Consider the following 19,131-nt stretch of genomic DNA (forward strand, 5'->3'; position numbering starts at 1 on the left):
GTGATGGAAACAATGTTTGTTAGTCAGCTGATGCTAAGCAAGTCACTGAGTTGTTGTAGAGTCTACAAAACAAGTGGCATTTTGTTACTTTTAATTTCCTAGCGTGGTAGATTAAAAAAAAACCCACCTTCCTAAAATAAATAAAAAATAATACTTAGCACTTATGACACTTTACAAATTCAAACTGGAGTGAAGATATTATTTCTCACTACATCCCTGTGAAGCAGGTCTGATAAGTATTCTTATCCTAGCACAATTTCACGTGATTACAGATGGGGACATGGTCAGAAAGATGAAGTAACATGCCTAGGGTCACACAGTAAATCTGTGACAGCCACAGGATTAGAACTCACAACTGCCCAATTGTTAACCCTGTGCTCATTTTCCCAGAAGCCACTACCTCTCATAAGGCAAGATAATCAAAATCTAGAAGGTCTTTCCTTTCCTACTGTATAGTAGACCACATTGTGAGCCTATTACATAAGGACAGGATCCTTTTGAAACAGCTTGTACTATATTTCCCCAGCTTTTCTAAGTAAGGAATAAGATGAGACCACATTTACATCTTAAAATTCTTTGATTTCTATTTCTATAATATACATCCTTCAAAAATTATGCCAGCAGGAAGGTTTGTGAAGGTTCCTCACAGTTGTTAAAAATGTGTTGATTTCACATTTACACAAACACAGTATCTATCTAACACCTGTGTATTACAGTAACAACCCATTGTGTTGTAACATTGGCACTTCTTTTCTCCCTGTACATTAGAATAATGAAGTTTGGTTACTGAATTGTTAGCAGTGCTCACGGTCACATTGCAGATCTCCTCACTGCATGTGGATATTCCACCCTACTTTAGCTGCACAGATACATGAGTGGTTTATATGTTAAATATATATCAGTCACAGAGGATGTAAGTTTACAGTTTCGGACCATTAATTTGAAGCTTACACACCCTACTCATGCAAAGAAAGAAGGGTTTGGCTTTCAGAACAGGCTTCCTATTGATCCACGTAAGGCTGGAAACTATGTATAGAAATACAGTCAAACCTTTTAAAATGACATACAAAGTTTCCAGTAAGAGGATGAGATCCTTGAGACTGAAGGCACTGAAAAGCAGTCTTGTTGCCTAGCCAGTGAACTCAGGCTCCTATATTCCCTTTGATTTTGCATACAGATGGGAGCTTGCACTCATGGGTCAGGGTTTTTAAGAGATAAAGCCAACAGGGTTCCATAAAAGTTACTGTAAAAATCTACAGTTTTTAAGAGACAGTGATTTCCTTTCTATAGGTTTTTCTATCAATCCTACATAATTTTATATCCTTGCTACAGAATTCTAAGGTTAGAAAAACCCATAGAAAAGAAATCACTCCTTGCAATTTAATACGACTTTCTCAACGTGTGTTTGGATAGCCAGGACTCAAGGTCCCTTGGTGAGAGGTGTCTCCTGGAAGTCCAACATTTGGTTTTGGGTGGAGGTGCCTTTTAAACTTCTAGGACTTGGGTATGGGGTGTTATCTAGGGACCAAAGTCTGATGATTGGGGTGACAGGTCTAGATATCTAGGACAAGGGACTAGGATGAGGTTTGATACTAAAATAACAAAGAGTGGAGTGTGGAAGGAGGAATGCTGCCCAAGCAGCTAGGTCTGAGTTACTGGGTGAGGGAGATACCTGAATATTCGGGACTCTGATTTGGAGGAACAGGACCTAATTTTACTTATTTATTTTTATGCAGCATCAATGACCCCTAATGAGCCTTACAGAAAAAGTAGAAAAGCAAGGCTCCTGCCCTGAAGAGTTATTTGAAATGCAATATTTTCAGTCCAAGTTTATATGAGGTCCACCAGACTCAGGCCGTGTGTGTGTGTGTGTGTATTTTTCAAGCAGGCTAGACTTGCAGCTGAAACCTACTCAGTTTAACTGAAAACATAAATTTGGAACAATGTATCCAAAACTGAATACTAGCCTCTTCACAGCACTCGGCTTAACTGTACAAGTGTTTCTGGAAATGTTTAATAGAAAAAAAAATTATTAAGAAACACTACAGGCCCAGTTATGTACATATCTTTTCTTCTTCTTTTTTGATAATCACTTTTATATTGCCTAAATCCCTAAAATCAGTGTCTGGACTCTAGCTGGAGGCTTCCCAAGAATTACTGCTTGTCAGCACCCTTTCCACAGAAATGAGGTTATTTACCTCCACTGACGTAATGTTAACTCATCTTTGTCCACTCACACACTGGAACCCTCTTTACGGGAAAGGCAAAACCTCAGTTTTCCCTCTCTAACACACACATATATAATCCAGATTTAAAATAAACAATCTGTGTCAGTAAAATGGGTTACTGGCTGCCTTGAAACAGGCCTGAGATACAACCTATAGCTTCTCAATGTATAAACCTGTAGAGTTCACTTTAAATACCTGGATATGATAAATTGGGATGGCTGAGGTTACTAGTCGTTGACATCTTTTACACCTTGGTCACCAGTTCAAACCTCAGACATATTGTTAGTGATGAGCAAACCTGAATTTCTATTAATTTCGGATCTTTACTTAGTTTAACAAACTTTCTGAATTTTTCCCTGCTCTCTACCTTTGTTGTGTGAGAATGATAACAGTTTTCTTTCCTCTGCCTCAGTGATCCTCTTGTGGGTCTCTGGGTCTGGGAAGTATTAAAGGGAAGTAAGGGAAGTAAGTAAGACATTTCCCCCAGGCTCTCCACATCATCACATCAGGCTGTGGTACTGGGGTCTGCTGATGTCCTCTCTGAATAAGGTGTTTCTGAGGCTTCCTTGACAGAAATACTGTAAACTACACAGCGTTCCTCAGAAACCTTCAGTTCACTCAAGATTTGGGTCTTTTATGGAAGTGCTGTGCCCACTGAGGCTTCATCAGCAGGAAAGCCCAGACAGCAGCAGGCTGAATTTCGGTCATCTAACCATAAGATAGGAGGCATTTCTGGTGAACCCACCTTTCCCAAGATTCAGCAAAAGTTGGAGAGAAGTTGGTTGGAGAGAAGCAGGAAATTCTAGTGGACAGGGATGGGATGGATTGATTTTTAATTACATTAGTTTGTCCATCCCTAATAGTAACTAGTATTTGGTAGCCTACGTGAAATGAGTTGTTGATCACATTGCTTTGACTAGCAGACAGGTACCCACATAAAAAAACCCTATCACTGGTACATTTGTTGGCAGTCTCTGCAGAGACCTAGCTGATTTTCTTTCACCTCAAGGTGATCCCTCCAGATCATGATTGTGGTCAGCTGGTAAAATAGTGTGCAGAAACTTGCATCAGTACCAGCACTGTAGATAAACAGAGGATCTCAGTCAATGGGACACTTCAAAAACTCTACATTGGCCTACAAAAACCCATTCAGTTAAATTTGGCGTATGCATATCTTGGTAATTGTTCTACAATAACTATAGCACATGTGATGACAATCCTCTCCACTTTCTAGAAAAACTGCTACTCTCTTTCAGACACAAACTTCACCATAGTCAGCCATGCCTTTGTGACCTCTTGGTTAGACTATTATAATGTGCTGCCTAATTGGGCATACTCTGAAACTGATCATTGACTGAGGCAGTTGTAGGAGACAGCTGCTTGCTTCTTAAAATAGGGACAGGTTACTTGTAACTGTCACCAGCTACACTGTTACCAGGATGTCAAAGAATATAGTTCAAGGTGTTAGTATTAAATATGAACTCCTTCACAATATAGGATTTAGCTACCTGAGTGAGTGATCACATCTTGCTTTTTGAATCTGCCCAGCAACAACAGTCAGGACAGGGTAGATCTGCTTTTGGTCCTTAACACTGGAAGAAAAATGTAGGGCTTTTTCTGCCAAGTGTCTGAGGAGTGAAACTCCGTTCAGACCCATTTGTCACAAACCCCTACTGGCTGCATTTCGAAATGCATAAATCTTCTATGTTGGGATTAACCCTTCCCTGACCATTTTGCAGATTCCCTCCCTTGTTTGTTTCTTTTTGCTGTTGTGTTCATCTTTCCCCCCATCCTTTGCACTATGTGAATACTGACCTCTTTGTAGGTAGGTTGTTTACCTCTAGGGCTATTTGGTTTCCTCCTTTGCCTAATTCCTGAGTTCTGTCTCACTATATACAGTATATGAGCTAGTTGGTTCTTTTCGATTGATTGTAACACTCTGGGTTTTGACTTTTGTTGTTGTGCTCTTGCAATAGGCACCCGACAAAGATGTTACATACAAAGATAATAGCCATAAACCATTTCTTGGGGTGGGGGGAAGAGTGGAGTGGGGAGGGAGCCTGAATACAATTTAGGAAACTCTTCTGCAGCCTCTTTAACTATGTCCAGGATAAAAGGCTGTGTTAACCTTATGGGATTAGTAGTACAGAAGAACTGTTTGGAGTGAGGAGTAAATGTCACAACACACAGTCAGTGGTGACACAAAGTGATATAAAAAGAGGGTTTGCTAGGCTTTGTTGCTTAGTTACCAATACAGCACACAGAGCAAACCTGGTCATCTCGCTAACCTGAGCTTTTCCTAATACCTCACATTTCCTCTGTTTACAATTCCATCATCATAACCAACTTTCTAATCCCCCCAATGCATTGAAATAGAGCCTAGGATCAAGAGGGAAACTGTGCCAGAGATTAGAGGTATGGGGATTTACAACTGGTATCTAATGAGAAACTATAGTAGGAGCCAATCACTTTGGTCAGAGGACAGTCCTTGTTGTTTTAAAAAAGATTTTTTATATATATAGATATTTGCTTAAGGATCAGAATGTGGAAAATGTGTTTTGTGAGTTAATCAGATGAAACAAAACAAAAACAATTCCTTTTCCACTCACCCCACCCGGAAATCTGTTAAACTAAGCTCTGGAAAGCACTGACTCAGTAACAGATGTAGTGAATTACAAACATATATTTGTCACAGATTACTGTACAAGAAAATAGGCAGCTGTCCCACTTCAAAATACATTTTTTTGCTTTCATTATTATTAATCCATCTTTTCTGCATGTAGCTATTCAACATTAAGCATGACTGAAATGCAGTACAGTTCAGCACTCTGGCAAAAAGAGAGCCTGCAAAAAATACAAAAAGGTTGCAAAAAGGATACCTGATTTAAAAGATATTTTTGGTAGGCAATCAGATGGTTTGCTTTGAATTTCAATGACTGTCGACAGAACTGTAGTTTAAGTGTTACTGCATTTGCAGAAGGGCTGATGAGGAGTTTTAGTTTACTGCACTCTTAACCATAATACAATAGATAAAATTCTAAGTCACTACATCTGAGAGCTCTACCAAAGCTATAAAAATATACTGGCAAGGCTGGAAAGAAGACATTTAAATGAGGCCAGGCTAGGTGTTTCCAAGAGGTGAGTGACCCTGTTTTATGTTATGCCAGACAATGTTAACATCTTAAACACTATCTCTGTCAAGTGACAGATGTATTATTGTCTGTGAATTATTAAAACAACTTCACCTTGTCAGCCTTAATCCTTTCTCAATTGAAAAAAAAATCTGTCGAGGCAGGCATTCACTTTTAATCTATTACTAAATCTTTTTGACGCTTGGTAATATTTTTCATATAGTCTGCTTTGGTCAGCTTGTCAGATACTATGCCTGAACATTGGCCGTGACCACCAGCTAATCACAAGCATAATGCTCTTTGTTTGTTTGTGAGTTCCCCCTGCCTTGCTGAGAGCTACCGTGTCCCCTTTCACCTACCCAGTTGGGAGACCAGACAACTTGGGGACCATCCAAAACTGGCATTAAGATCCATTCCCTGGTTCAGGGAGAGTACTGTAGCTATTACAGCACACAAATCATTTCTGCGGATTTTAATCAATAAAAAATGTTTGGACAGCTAGATCTCTCATGCTTGCCTGCACACACATGTAAATACTCCTTGAACACTAGCAAACACTGGGAATGTGGCATGAGGCTAAAATCAATTAGCAATGTTGTTCAAAATTGCTCACGTTTTGTTACAGGCAGCCTCACTGTCACAGGCTATCCTGGTGTCATGCAGAGATGGGAAATAATGTGATCCAAAGATAACATCCATCCAGTGTATTGCTCAAGGAGCAATCTCTACTGTATCTGGGCAGCGCCATTGGAAACATGCCCTACATCCTCATGTCTCCCTCCCAATGTTGCCAGTTTGGTAAAGATGACAAAAAGGGGTGGATTTGTAAGTTTTTAAAACAAACATTTCAAATCCTCCACCCCCACCAACCATTTGCCCAAAGTGAAGCAAGAGAGACAAGTTAAAGGATGGAGATGCTGGGGGTAAAACAGAATGATCAAAAATTTTCTGTGGAAAATTCTAACAGAAAATTGGGGTTTTGACCAAGCAAAAGCTGTCATGAAAATGTCTGTTTTCCCCCAAAATTATTAATTTTTGTTAGAAAACTGAATATCTGGGGGGTCTTTTTTGGGTCAAATGTATTTCAGCGCTTGGTTTTTCCAATGAAAAGTCAACAGGAAAAAAAAAACACTCAGGTTATGATCAGCTCTAGGAAGAATAAACTTCCTCAGAACTGGATGCCCCTTTATGGATGTCTTTCAGGATGGACTGATTTAAATCAAAATTAATTTAAATCACCATTTTTAATCATTTGAAATCAGCAAGGAGGAAACTCTGATTTAAATTGATTTTAATCATGTTTTGCATTTATACCTTTTAGTTGTTTTACTACAGAAAGGTTGATTCTTATTGATTGTTAACCATTAAAGCATATTGATTTGCAACTAAATATAGCCTTTACACTAAATTTGGTGCTTCTTTTTGCTAACCAGGAGTATACACTATACCTATACACATTTAGTTAAGCAGTTATACAGCTAAACTTTTACTCTTATCCATATTCTTAATTTTTATTCTTTTATGTTAGAAAATGGTGAATGATGCATTTTTATTTACTAGATTGTTATTTGCAATTCAAATTCAACTGAAAATTCACAAAAATAGGAATTTATTTTTTATTATTAAATAAAACTCTTAAATGTGTTTCATGCAGAAGAAAAAAGTTTATCAAAACAATTTTTGCATTTAAAGATAAATGAATTATTAAAACAGTTTACCTATCTATCTAAACTATTTATCTGTAGTTAGTGAACTGAACTAATTGATTCTGGGCACTATGTCCTTCAAGATTTTAGAACTAGGAAAGCTAATCCTCTCACACCTAGTTTTTATTCATAGATTGGAAGAGGAACACAAGCCTTCCTGATTTTTCAGCTTCCAGTTGGTTTCTCAACTCTGAATGAAATAGTTATTGAACTAAACTAGTTGAATAAACTGAAATGATGAAAATTCTCTCTCTGTACCTGCCAAAGAGGTTACTGCTATCAAATGTTGGTTTAGCACTTTTCAGCAAACTCTGGGTCCCGGTGCTTAGTCAGTGGTTTGACTTTCTTTATAACCTGGCAGCACATATGTACTCTTATGTGTCTTTTTTTGGTATTTAATTTAAATTATTTGACTAGTTTATAAGTAGTTTAGGTCCCAACATAAGCTGTTAATTTCAAATTTAATTTTAAATATGTTTCTTTTTAAAAATATACCTGTATTTAATTTTAATTAAAAATTCAATGTATGTAAAATTCTATTTTTTAAATTAGATATCATTGAATTTTATGCACCCAGGTTTCTTTACAACTTTATCTACCTCTATGGTCTTCATAGCAGTAACCTATGCAAGGTACCTTGCAAACATTAATGAATTTACTCTCACTCTGAGGAAGAGCAGTATCCTCACTGTACAGATTTTACAAAACAAGACACAAGAGATCAAGATCCTGATTCAGCAAAGCACTTTAGTACCCCGCTTAAAAATAAGCATATGCTTAAGAGTTTTGCTGTGTCTTGGCCAAACAGATCTGCCCACACCACAAAGGGAGATAGTGGCAGACCCAGGAATCTCAGATCTTCTGAGTCCTAGACTAGCATTTTAACCACTCGAGTATCCTTTCTCGAACTTGTATATATATAAGCAAGTTAAATGTTTGTCTTACATTGGTCTTTGACCTATTTTCTTTCTTTGAGCTATTCCTTTGGTAACCAAATCTGGCATTTTCTTCTCTCCTTCATACCCTTCACATTAGTGGTCTGATTTTCAGAGATTTAAACAGGAATTGCAAGTGTCAAAATCAGTACGATTTAGTTGTCAGTTACATAGAGAAGAACCTTAGGCTAAACTGTGGCTTTTCCACAAGCCCCATGTTTATTATTGCAATGCTAGTTTCCCCTTGTTTTGAAACAGGTGCAGCTCTATACCTGGTACATCCCTCAGAGCATTAGCATAACTGCACTGTCTGGTGCATTGGGGGGCTCATTTGCCACCCACCAAAAGGGAAGGGGAGTAGCAGCTCTGCTGAGGCTGCTTTCCCCACTGTGATGTTATTTGCAATGTGGGCAGCCGGTACAGGGGGCTAAAAGATGTCTTGGGGACACTTGCTTGCCTGGGCAGGAGTGCCAGACAGGCCACAATCTGGCACTTACCCAACTTGTCTGACTATGTTCACCCTTTCAGGAAGTATGTTGCTATTGTAGGGTATCAGACTGCTGCATGCACCTGAGAGGATTGTTATGTGCACTTCAGAAAGCAGACACCTTCTGAGTCCATTATCAGAATAAAAAAGAATGGCTACCTTTATACGGCTCTTTAAAAAAGGCTGACAGGAAAGAAACAGAACAAAAAATCTTGGTAATTAAAAGGTCAAGTTATCTTCCTGATAGGGTGGACACAAACTGGTATTTCCCTAATATCACTGTAAAAGGTGATTGTTTGGAAACCAAGAGTACAGTCATCTGTCAGGAGTCCGAGCTGGCACACCAGCTTCTCTGCATGGTATCTCCACCCTTGAAAACTCTCCAAATCCACATCCTGTTGCAGAAACATTCACTGTTTTACTGGAAATCAATGTCTCGCTTTTATAGAGACTTGCTTTTTTATTTATTTTCAAATGTGTAATTTGTCAGATTTTTTTTACTGACTGAACGGGTAAACCAGAGAGATCAGGGGAAGCGATGAGAGAGATGGGGTTCTACATAAAAATGAATAATGTTCCTAAAACATGAAAAAACTGTGTGCTGTGGCATATACAGTTGAATAGCCCTGTTTGGAAGACTTAAATACTAAGTAGGCTAATTTTCAATGCAAATTTAGCAGAAGGTATTTTTAACATCAATATTACAGCATGAAGCTTCACACATCACATTCTAGTATTTTGTAATTGTCATTTCCCTCTCTACACCCACACACATGCAACAGAAGTAGACAGAGGAAAGTAGATGAAGTGCTAGCACTCCAGCGTTTTATTCCAGGATTGATGGAGGAAACCTGACCCCATACTCTTTCTCTCCCCTGAATCCAAAGCCCAGAAGAGGCGTTTTTCTTTTCCACTCAGTTCATGCCCTTAATGCATTCTAAATGCACAAAACACCCTGGGAGAATGCCATCTGGGTTGTGAGCAATGGGGGTAAATGTATACCTGAAAAATGTAGGGCTACAGTTGCGGAAAAATGGTGACTTTTTTTTTTATTATTTGCCCATTTTTCATAAAAAATTTTTTTTCTAACCTTTTTTGACAAGCTTCTACAAAGGGCCCTGATTTTCAAAAAGAGCTCAGCTCCCATTTAGGAACCAAACTGAGTGGCCAGACTTTTAAAAGAACCCAACAAACCAGATGCTGAGCTCTTCTGAAAATATGATAGTGTTACAATGGGTGCTGCTGGATGCTCAGCACTTGAAAATTTGGCCCTGGTCTCTTTTGAAAATCTCATCCCATGTGGGTGAATGGAAAAGGGACCGGGCTGCTGGGCAATACTCAGGCAGAAAAAGATCAGTGGGCAACAAACTAGATAGGTGGCAAGGATGCATTAGGGCTGGAGCTGTCTGAAGCAAGAGCTCTTATGTATTTTATATCCTCCAGTCTCTCCCCCTTCTCAGTTCCTTCTCTGGTGAGACTGTGCTTCTTCCAACACAGCTGGAGCCTGCGTATAGGCAGAGATAAGAAAACAAAAGCATGGGGGAAGAGGGTGAGAAAATAGATAGAGATCATGAAGGAGGGAAGAGAGTCAAAATGGGTGGGGGGAGAGCTGAGGGAAAGAGGAGACAAGGGGATAACTGGGGAACTAAGAAGAGATGTAAAATATAAATAAATACGTAGATGGGGGGAAAACCCAAAGAGGAGGCACAAAATCAAAAGAGAAGAAAGCAGGAGAGGAGTGATTGAAATATGCTAGCCTGATGGGGACAGCACTTCTTGTCAATCAGAGACAGGAAGCACAGCCTGGGGAACAGTTGATTAAAAATAAAAAGCTATGTAAACTTAATCCGATCCCTTCAGGTCTGCAAACCTGTGCTGGGAATCTGGGGAGAGCAGGCTGTCTTGGGATACTTCAGCCTGTCCACTCCTGAATAGAGAGGTATGGGGACATGGGGGGAAAAAAAAATCAATTGAAATATTTTGAATCTCCACAAATATTTGGATTGATTGGGTCAGTTCTTATTTGAGATGAAGGGCTTCACTTCATCTGAAGGTTTTGCACTTAAGAACATGCTTAACTTTAGGTGTGTGAGACATCCCATCAATGACTCACGTGAATAAAGTTAGGCACATGCTTAAATGCTTTGCAGGGTTGGGGCCTAATTAGGAAGCTAAATAACCTTTGATTCTCATTCTCCTCTCCCTCAGTTCCAATCCTCCATTCTCTCAGGCTTGATTTAAAACTGTTTCCAAGAGTTGGGTGTAGATCTCCTGCAATTCTGTAATTACCACTTGTCAGCCTCATTTAGAGGAATGATCAAATGGGGAAGGGTAGGGAGCAGCGGCCATTTGCCTGGGTGACAGCTCCGTCTCCAAACTAATCTTTCAAAGGATTTGACATCTCTTCACCCAGCCACAGCAGAAAATTTTTACCTAAAGTCAATTTTCTTCAGCCACTTTCACCCTTTGAAAAAAAAAAAAAAAAAGGCCATGAATCTTATAACAAGTACAGTGCAACATTCAGAGCGCAAAACAGTTGTAACTTAGATCAGAGGAGTTAAGGGAACACTTTCCTTTTGTTAAGGGTTGTCAGTTAGTTGCAGTACTAAGAGATCAAATGGCAGAATTAGAGAGATGTTCTCAGGAAGATCAATGAATACAGGAAGTTCACAGATGACACACAGCTCATTTTAAACCTCAGGAATGACAACAGGGCAGGAGGAGGAGCAGGGCCAGCTGTGAAAGTTGCCAGAGGAGTACATTGGAGGCACAGCAGAGGAGAAACGGATGACATAAAGGGCAGCAACTGGTTAACTGAGAAGCATAGCATGGGATGACTATAATGGTAGCATCCAGCAGGATTCCAGCATTGAATGTCACTGAGGTGGATTTAAAAGATGGGACTGTCAAGTATGATGTAATGAGCAAATTGTGAAACAACAACAAGCAGAAGAGTATCTGAAGCATGCATTGTGGATAGTGGCTCTATACAAAGGGATGAATGCCAGGGTAGTAGTTAGTCTTACAGCAGAAGGAAAGGACAAGGGTATTTATTAAGAGGATTAATAAGACAGCGAGCAGAATTTTGCATGAACTTGCTGAAGATAGGCAGGGTGGAAGATACCTTGCAAAAAGACAATCTAATAACAAAAATGATCTTCACATACTTCACCGAGGAACGCAGTGATATTCAAGGTAAAAAAAGAATTTAAAGGAATATAGGAGAAAGAAAAGCAAAGGAGGGATAAGAAAAGAAAGCAAAAACAACTTTGTATATACATAGACATATACATATGGAATGAGAGCAGGCTCTCTTGGAGTATTTCGGCATGTCTAGTCCTGACTAGAGAGGTGCATGGAAATGAAAAAAACAAACAAACAAAAAAAAAACAATTGACTTTTTTTTGAATCTCCACAAATATTTGGATCAATTGGATAAGTTGCCAGAAGCTGGGAATGGGCGATGGCTCACTTGACTATTACCTGTTCTGTTCATTCTCTCTGGGGCATCTGGCATTGGCCACTGTCAGAAGACAGGATACTGAGCTAGATGGACCTTTGGTCTGACCCAGTATGGCCGTTCTTCTGTTCTTAATTGGGTCAATTCTTATTTGAGCTGCACTGCTTCACTTCATATGAAGGTTTGGCAAAGCACTTAAGCACATGGTTAGAGCACATTGCAATTCAGGTCTATTCCTGGCATTACCACTGACTCATGACCATAGGCAAGTTGCTTAGCTTTTTTTGTCCTTCAATTTACTCACTAGTGAAACAGGGAGGCAGCAGCACCTCTGATCTATTTCACACGCTTGAGATGCTTAATTATTCAATGTTTGTCAAGGGCTGAGTTCCTTATGAAAGGCACAACAAAGGGACACATTATTATCCTTCTATAGCTAAATCAGAAATGTAAGTTTTCAATGGTAACTCTGAAGTATCTGACATAAGAGACACCTGTACTGAAATAGAAAAATGTCTGCAGGGTTTTAATACCAGAAGACAGAGTTTACCAGACAGAAAGGCAAAATGAAAAAGAGGGGTGGGTGGCAATGGAACTGACGGATAATACTGAGTCTGAGCTAAGTAAAGAAAATATATTGGCTGACACAGCAGCAGAGTCAGTTTGGAGAAGAGTTAAGGACAAGTAAGGTAATCGTATACTAAGGTATTATCGGATGAGACACAGACTTCCAGGACAAGAAAAGAAAGCAGATCAAGATTTTCTTTTAAAATAGATGAGAGGTCTGTTGTTCTTCCTTCAAAGCTAGCATCTAACTCTCATAATTGGTAATGCAAATTACATATGCATAATTACAAATTACTGGTGACAAAACAGACTCTTAAGGAAGGGAAGCATGGGTTTCCCTTATACAGACAATTCAACAGTGTACAGGGTCAGAGACAATTCTGGACCTGACAGTAGGAATTGGTCCAGTAGCACGTCTCATTCTGTGTTCAGTTTCATTAGATTTTAAATACTCTTTAGGGCAAGAACACAAAGCAGCATCGCCAACGTTTTTTAACTCTAGAAGAGCTGAATTTGGGGGAACGTGATATGCCCCAAGGAATTTTTACTGGAATGCTAGGAAGTATGGGAAACACAGAGCTGAATATTTGAAAAACATTTAAAGAGAGTGAAATTTAAAGCTATCCTGGTTAAGCAGGGATGTAAAGATTAGGGTAAGCAATAAGTAGAAGACTTTAAATATATATAGATATATAAACAAACAATCCTTTCACAATATAAACAAGTTGGTAAGGAGGACTGAGACATCTATTAAAAACAAGCAAGAACAGGTTAAACAGATAATTACAGGAAGACAAAGAATTACTGGACATTCTGCTGTCAAGACCATTCAAGCTAACAATTTTTGTCAAGTATAGCTACACTAGAAAGGCAAAAGAAAAAGAAATGGTCCTCCCCTAAATTGTTAAGAATTGGAAGTAGGGGATATAACAAAAGGAACAGGTTAGTGTGCCATTGTTCTTTACGGAAGAGGATGCACAACTGCTTCAAGGCCAATAGTGTGTCTTCTGGTAAGAGAGAAGTGTTAGGGTGTCTCTACATTAGGGAAATTTGCATTAAGGTAAGCAGTAGTTACAGCAGTGTAAACCCCTAATGTAGACACAGTGTATCAATGCAACTTAATCCAGAGTGTAAATTTTCCCATCTTAGACAAACCTTCAGATGCCAATGGAAAAGTGTGGAAAAAAGGATCCCACTTATGATATACAAAGTGCTAGATTTAGATTACATATAATGTTTCCACAAGGTGAAAGAGATTCTTTCCTTTCCTTGAAGAAATGAAGACTGAAATTAGTGAAATCCTAACTGGTATTTTTTTAAGTTCTCTGATGACAGATCAGATTCCTGAGGTCTGGGAAGTGTTAAACATCATTGTTGCAACAGAGGGCCATGGAAGGGAGGGAGCAATTATAGAACAGTTATCTTAACATCACTTGTGGAAAAATATTAGAAGCAGTTTTGCTAAATCACCTCAAGAAGCATAATTTGATTATAAGCAACCATTGTGTTAGTCTTGGAGGGAGGTCTCTGCTTAGAGCTAGCTTACTGAATTTCTTCAGATATTACTAGGACGTCTTTTAGTTTTGGGCCATTCCTTGCTTCTAATATATGTAAATTAGGCGCATGAGAAGATAGCAAATTAATGATAAACCACATTTGCTGAAAGATCAAAACATGGGAGATACTGCCAAATTTTTTTTAATGGGCACTGAAAGTTAGGTGGCTAAATTTGTATTTAAGTACCTCAATAAAAGGCATGTTTTTTCAGACATGTTGTGCTCTAGGTAACTCTATCCCTAATTTTGGTGCCTAAAAATGGATTAAAGCTGCCCTATTTCAAGTATACACATTTAAACATTTTGCCCATAGTAAAGAGTAAGAGCTAATGAGACCAAAATCACAGGGATTTGAATTCTGTAGGTAAATGAAACAGTAAGGGGAGGTTATTACTATATTGTCCAAGCTTTAGTTTTAGACATGCACCTCTTAGCAAAGGAGCCATGTGCTTAAAAAGCCCGCACACTGTTTGAAAACATAATCACAGAACACAAAAGGCAACAAACCCATAGAGAGTGTATTTGGGACTGTAACACAGCACTCATGAAACCTATTGACTGTGAGAAGGGTATAAAGGTTCTTGTAGCCATTAGCCTATACTGTCTATACATTTTTAAAAAATGTCAGACTGGATACAGAGAGGGATAGAATACAAATAGAAAGAAATGGTATTGTTAGGTCTGTGATCAGCAAGGGGAGGGAGAGGCAGGGGGAAGGGGAGGGTCAGAAGGGGAAAATTCCCAAGGCCACTGAGTACCAGGGGGCCCCAAAGCAGTCAAAGGTTTCAATATCCAAAGACAGCCAATAGATTTAGAGGCAAGGCATTCACAAAGTTTACTTAGTTCAACCAGAAGATAGTCTCACATTTCAAGGTTTCTTCTTCAGTGCTGGGTAGATGCTTAAAGCTGCTAAGCTTTTCAATTCAGTACTGAAGCAGAGGGAGAGCTAACTGACCGGAATAAATACATTTAAAAAATGAACTCATCCATGCAGTCAGAACTGTATGTAGTATGAGTGTCCATTTGTTTGTACATTTCAGAATATTATATTAACCTTAAAAAAGAAAAAGCTTCAGCAGCACAAGTTATACCACTTTTATTAAAATGCTGGAATTAAACCACTGTTCCGTGTCCACACTATGCTCCCTGTGATGCTGGAGTATATCCACATTAGCAGCTCTTGCAACGGCAAAGACAGCAGTCCATTGTGGTCGCTATCCCACTGCGCAACTGGCTGCAGGGTGCTTTGGGAAGGGTTTGCAATGCCTCATGGGGCAGGCACAGCATCACATGATGCAGGTTTCCCAATCCTATTGTTCCTTGGGCATCCTACTACATTGCCAGCTGCTTTTCAACTGAAGTGTGTATGTGTGTGGGGGGGGAGGGGAAGTGTGTGTAACAGGTAGTGTGTGTGTGTGGGAGTGGGGAAGAGAAAAAAAGTGTGGTTTTGGGGACAGAGTGTGTGTCAGCATGCTGTCTTGTAAGTTCAAACAGCGGCAGGAAGCAACCAGTCCTGAGGCAGGGGGAAACCCCGACCTCAGCCCTCCCCTCCCTGCACAGCAATCTCTCTCTCTCTCACACACACACACACACTCTCTCTCTCTCTCTCACACACACACACACCTGCCTCTGTGTTCAACAGCACAAGCATTCCACATTAATGGTTTGCTTTGTGTCCCAGAGCGATCAGCACAGCACGCAATGGCTGTCAGAAACCATGCTTTGAAAGGGGAGGAGAGCATGTCTCCAGGGCAGCGAGTTCAAAACAATGAGCAAAGCGGTCACTTGAGGCATTATGGGACAGCTCTGGAGGCCAATTACAGTGCAGAAAGCAATCAAGTGACTGCAACTGAGGAGTTTCTGCGCACAAAGTGGCTTGGCAGTGTGTACACGTCTGCAGTTTGAGCGCAGAAAGCTGCTTTACTGTGCAGAAACTTAGATTTTCGAAGTCAGCAGTGGGATGTAGTCACACAATTCCCATTAATTTCAATGGGAGCAGTGTGGCTAAATCCCCTAGCTGGCTTTCAAAATTTCAAGCTGGGGCTTTCTGCCCTTGAATGGAGATGGAGTGAAATAACTCCTTTTATTTTCCCGATTACATTTCCTTGCTTTTTGGCTTTGGATCAGATTTTGGTTTCACACCTTGTATACTACGTGTAATTCTGGGTGCTGCATCTCAAAAAGGATGGAGTAGAATTGGCACAGGGAAGGACAATAACAATGATTGGGGTATGGAACAGCTTCTATATGAGGAGAAATAAAAAGACTGGGGCTGTTCAGCTTAGAAGAGAGATGACTAAGGGGAGGTGTGATTGGTGTGGAGAGAGTGAATAAGGAAATGTTATTTACCCCATCATATAACAGAAAAGTCCGGGGTCACCCAATGAAATTACTAACCAGCAGGTTTAAAACAAATGTAAGGAAGTATTTTTTCACACAACGCACAGTCAACCTGTGGAACTCATTGCCAGGAGAGGTTGTGAAGGCCAAAAGTATAACTAGGTTTGGAAACTAATTAGTAAATTCATGGAGGATAGGTCCATCAATGACTATTAGTCAAGATGGTCAGGGACACAACCCCATGCTCTGGGTGTCCCTAAACCTCTGATTGCCAGAAGCTGGGGTTCTGGGACTGGACAACAGGGGATGGATCACTCAATAATTGCCCTGTTCTGTTCATTCCCTCTGAAGAACCTGGCACCAGCCACTATCAGAGACAGACACTGGGCTAGATGGACCATGGATCTGACCCTGCATGGCCATTCTGATGTTCTTACATACTGCTTTTACGTGGATGTGGTTCCACTGATTTAAATGGATTTACTTTTGATTTTCACTGGTGTGAGAGCAGGATTGAGCCCATTGGCCAAGATTTTCAAAAGTAAATAGCGATCCTGGTGTTCAATTTAAGGGACTTTAAAGGGGCTTGATATTCAGATGGTGGATGTTTAGCAAGTTGGGCACCCAAAATCACTCATCACTTTTGAAAGTCATGGTCAGTGTCACTGGTGTACATATATAAATGGAATCAAAGGATATTGAGATCAGAGAGCCAGTCTGAGAGGCTCTGAGAAATGCTGTGCATTTAAAGTTGTACTGACCCATGATTTTACAAATCACCCTGCAGAAGCCCTAAATGTTTTGCTGACTGCTCTGAATATTGTAAATATGGATGGATTAACTTGATTTGGGAGTAAAACAACAGCCAGCCAGCCACAAACCTCTGTCCTTTCCCAGGTTTGGATAAATCCTCTCCAGTCCCCTTACAACCTGCATCCACCATCAGGCCCATCGTGAAATTTAACAGCTTCTGCCACTTCACTATTAGGCTTAGGATTTAATGAAGAGTCATTCTGAGGTTTCCTTGGGACAGAGGTGCCTCAAAACACATGCCTCTGACCCAGAAAAGTCCTGGAGTGCTCCAGATCTTAATAGAGCAGCTCTGCAGCCCTCCTGGATCTTTTAATGGCAATATGAAAATAGGAAGCCTGCGTAGAAATGAGGTTGATGGAAGGAGAGAATGGAAACTAGAGAAGGGGAGAAGCAAAGAAATAAAAAGTTTCGGAGAAGTTCCAGTAACCTTCAGAACTTTTCAGGGCTTATGCACAATGAAACTTTTTTTTTTTTTTTGAGGTTCATCCACTGATATTTATTTTTGTACCATACCCTTGTGAGAGCTCCTCTGCAACAGTGAATTCTGTTCCAGTTTCATTAGTAAGGATACAGTGACCTCAGAGATACTATAGCTGTGGCAGTTCGGTGGGTTCCAAAATTCAAATTATTTACTGTTCTCAGGAAACACTAAAGATTTATTTTATTCTCATGGTTCAAGAGAAATCTTTATGTTAGCTAAATAGGACTGTATTTTCAAAAGTCTGCATCTGATGAAGTTGGTTCTAACTCACGAAAGCTTATGCCCAAATAAATTTGTTACTCTCTCAGGTGCCACAAGGACCCCACATTATTTTTCCTGATCCAGACTAACACGGCTACCATTGTGAAACCAACACCAAAGTGCACTTGCAAGCCTTTATTTGTAAGCACATATACCCATGCAGGTGCACAAATCAGTGGTTGCATGAGTAGTCCCAAGAAGAATCAATGCTTACCTGTTAGAGCAATAACACAGCCATAGAACAATCTATTCACAGTGCAGATGGTTTTGAAATCCAGAAATCGTGCTCTAAAAAAGGGGGACGGGTAAGGCAAAGAGGGGAGATCCTGGACAGAACTATTTCAAGCAGAAAGCAGCAAACAGATGGAGTAAAGTAGAACTAGAGTAAGGTCACTGAAGCAGATACCTAATTCCAATGAGTTAGGGGGAGTGAATATGCATTTGCAAGGTAAGAGAAAAGTATTGGGGGTATGATGACAAAGCAGGAAAGTGGTGTCTTATACAGCACAGACTTGTTGGGTGAAGTGTCCTTTTCCTGTTCAGCAAGTCCTTTTGTCTTTATGTCCCTCTTATCACTCCGACACCTTGCCCAAGTAAAGAATGACAGGCAATTCTTAACGACTTCTTAGCTTCTGAAATGGTTCTGGTATAAGAGTCCAGCCATTTTGAATAGTTATTAACAACAAAGTTTCTATTGCTCTTTAAATTTTCAGTTTGGAACGGTTGGTCACTCATAAACATGCCTCCCCTCCCACTCCCGCAATCTGTGTCAAGACAAACGTGCTCTTGTAGCACCTCACTCTTATCAGGAAGTTAATGCCAGCACTTCTGAATGGACCCATGGCCAGCTGATGCTGTGTCAGCAGCCAGCAGGGCTGTCGTGTCCTCCCCAGGAGACAGAACACATCCTTTCTCGGGCACATCCACTCTCCATTAACACAGTCAACAATTGCTCTCTGGGTGTAAAAACCTGGGCGGCGCTCCATGCCAGCACCATGTATTGTCATGACCCCACCTGGCTGCATACTAATCGTTCACTAATTTTTTGTCACGAGTTCTCTATTCAATTAGAACACACACATTATTGGCCCCATCTAGCAGACCACGCTTATGGTATCCTTGTCAACTTCAATGGGGTACTCATGTGAATAAAAGTTTGAGAGTAT

General features: G+C 40.0%; 1 protein-coding gene across 2 annotated transcripts in view; it reads right to left on the minus strand.

Annotated features, from left to right (window-relative positions):
• Positions 1–19,131, minus strand: part of GMDS (GDP-mannose 4,6-dehydratase) — a 549,352-nt gene that overhangs the window by 81,895 nt on the left and 448,326 nt on the right. The gene's annotated exons all lie outside the window — the stretch shown is intronic.

This window comes from Lepidochelys olivacea (genome assembly GCF_965140295.1).
Source record: "Lepidochelys olivacea isolate rLepOli2 genome assembly, chromosome: 2".
In the NCBI taxonomy this organism is placed as follows: Eukaryota; Metazoa; Chordata; order Testudines; family Cheloniidae; genus Lepidochelys; species Lepidochelys olivacea.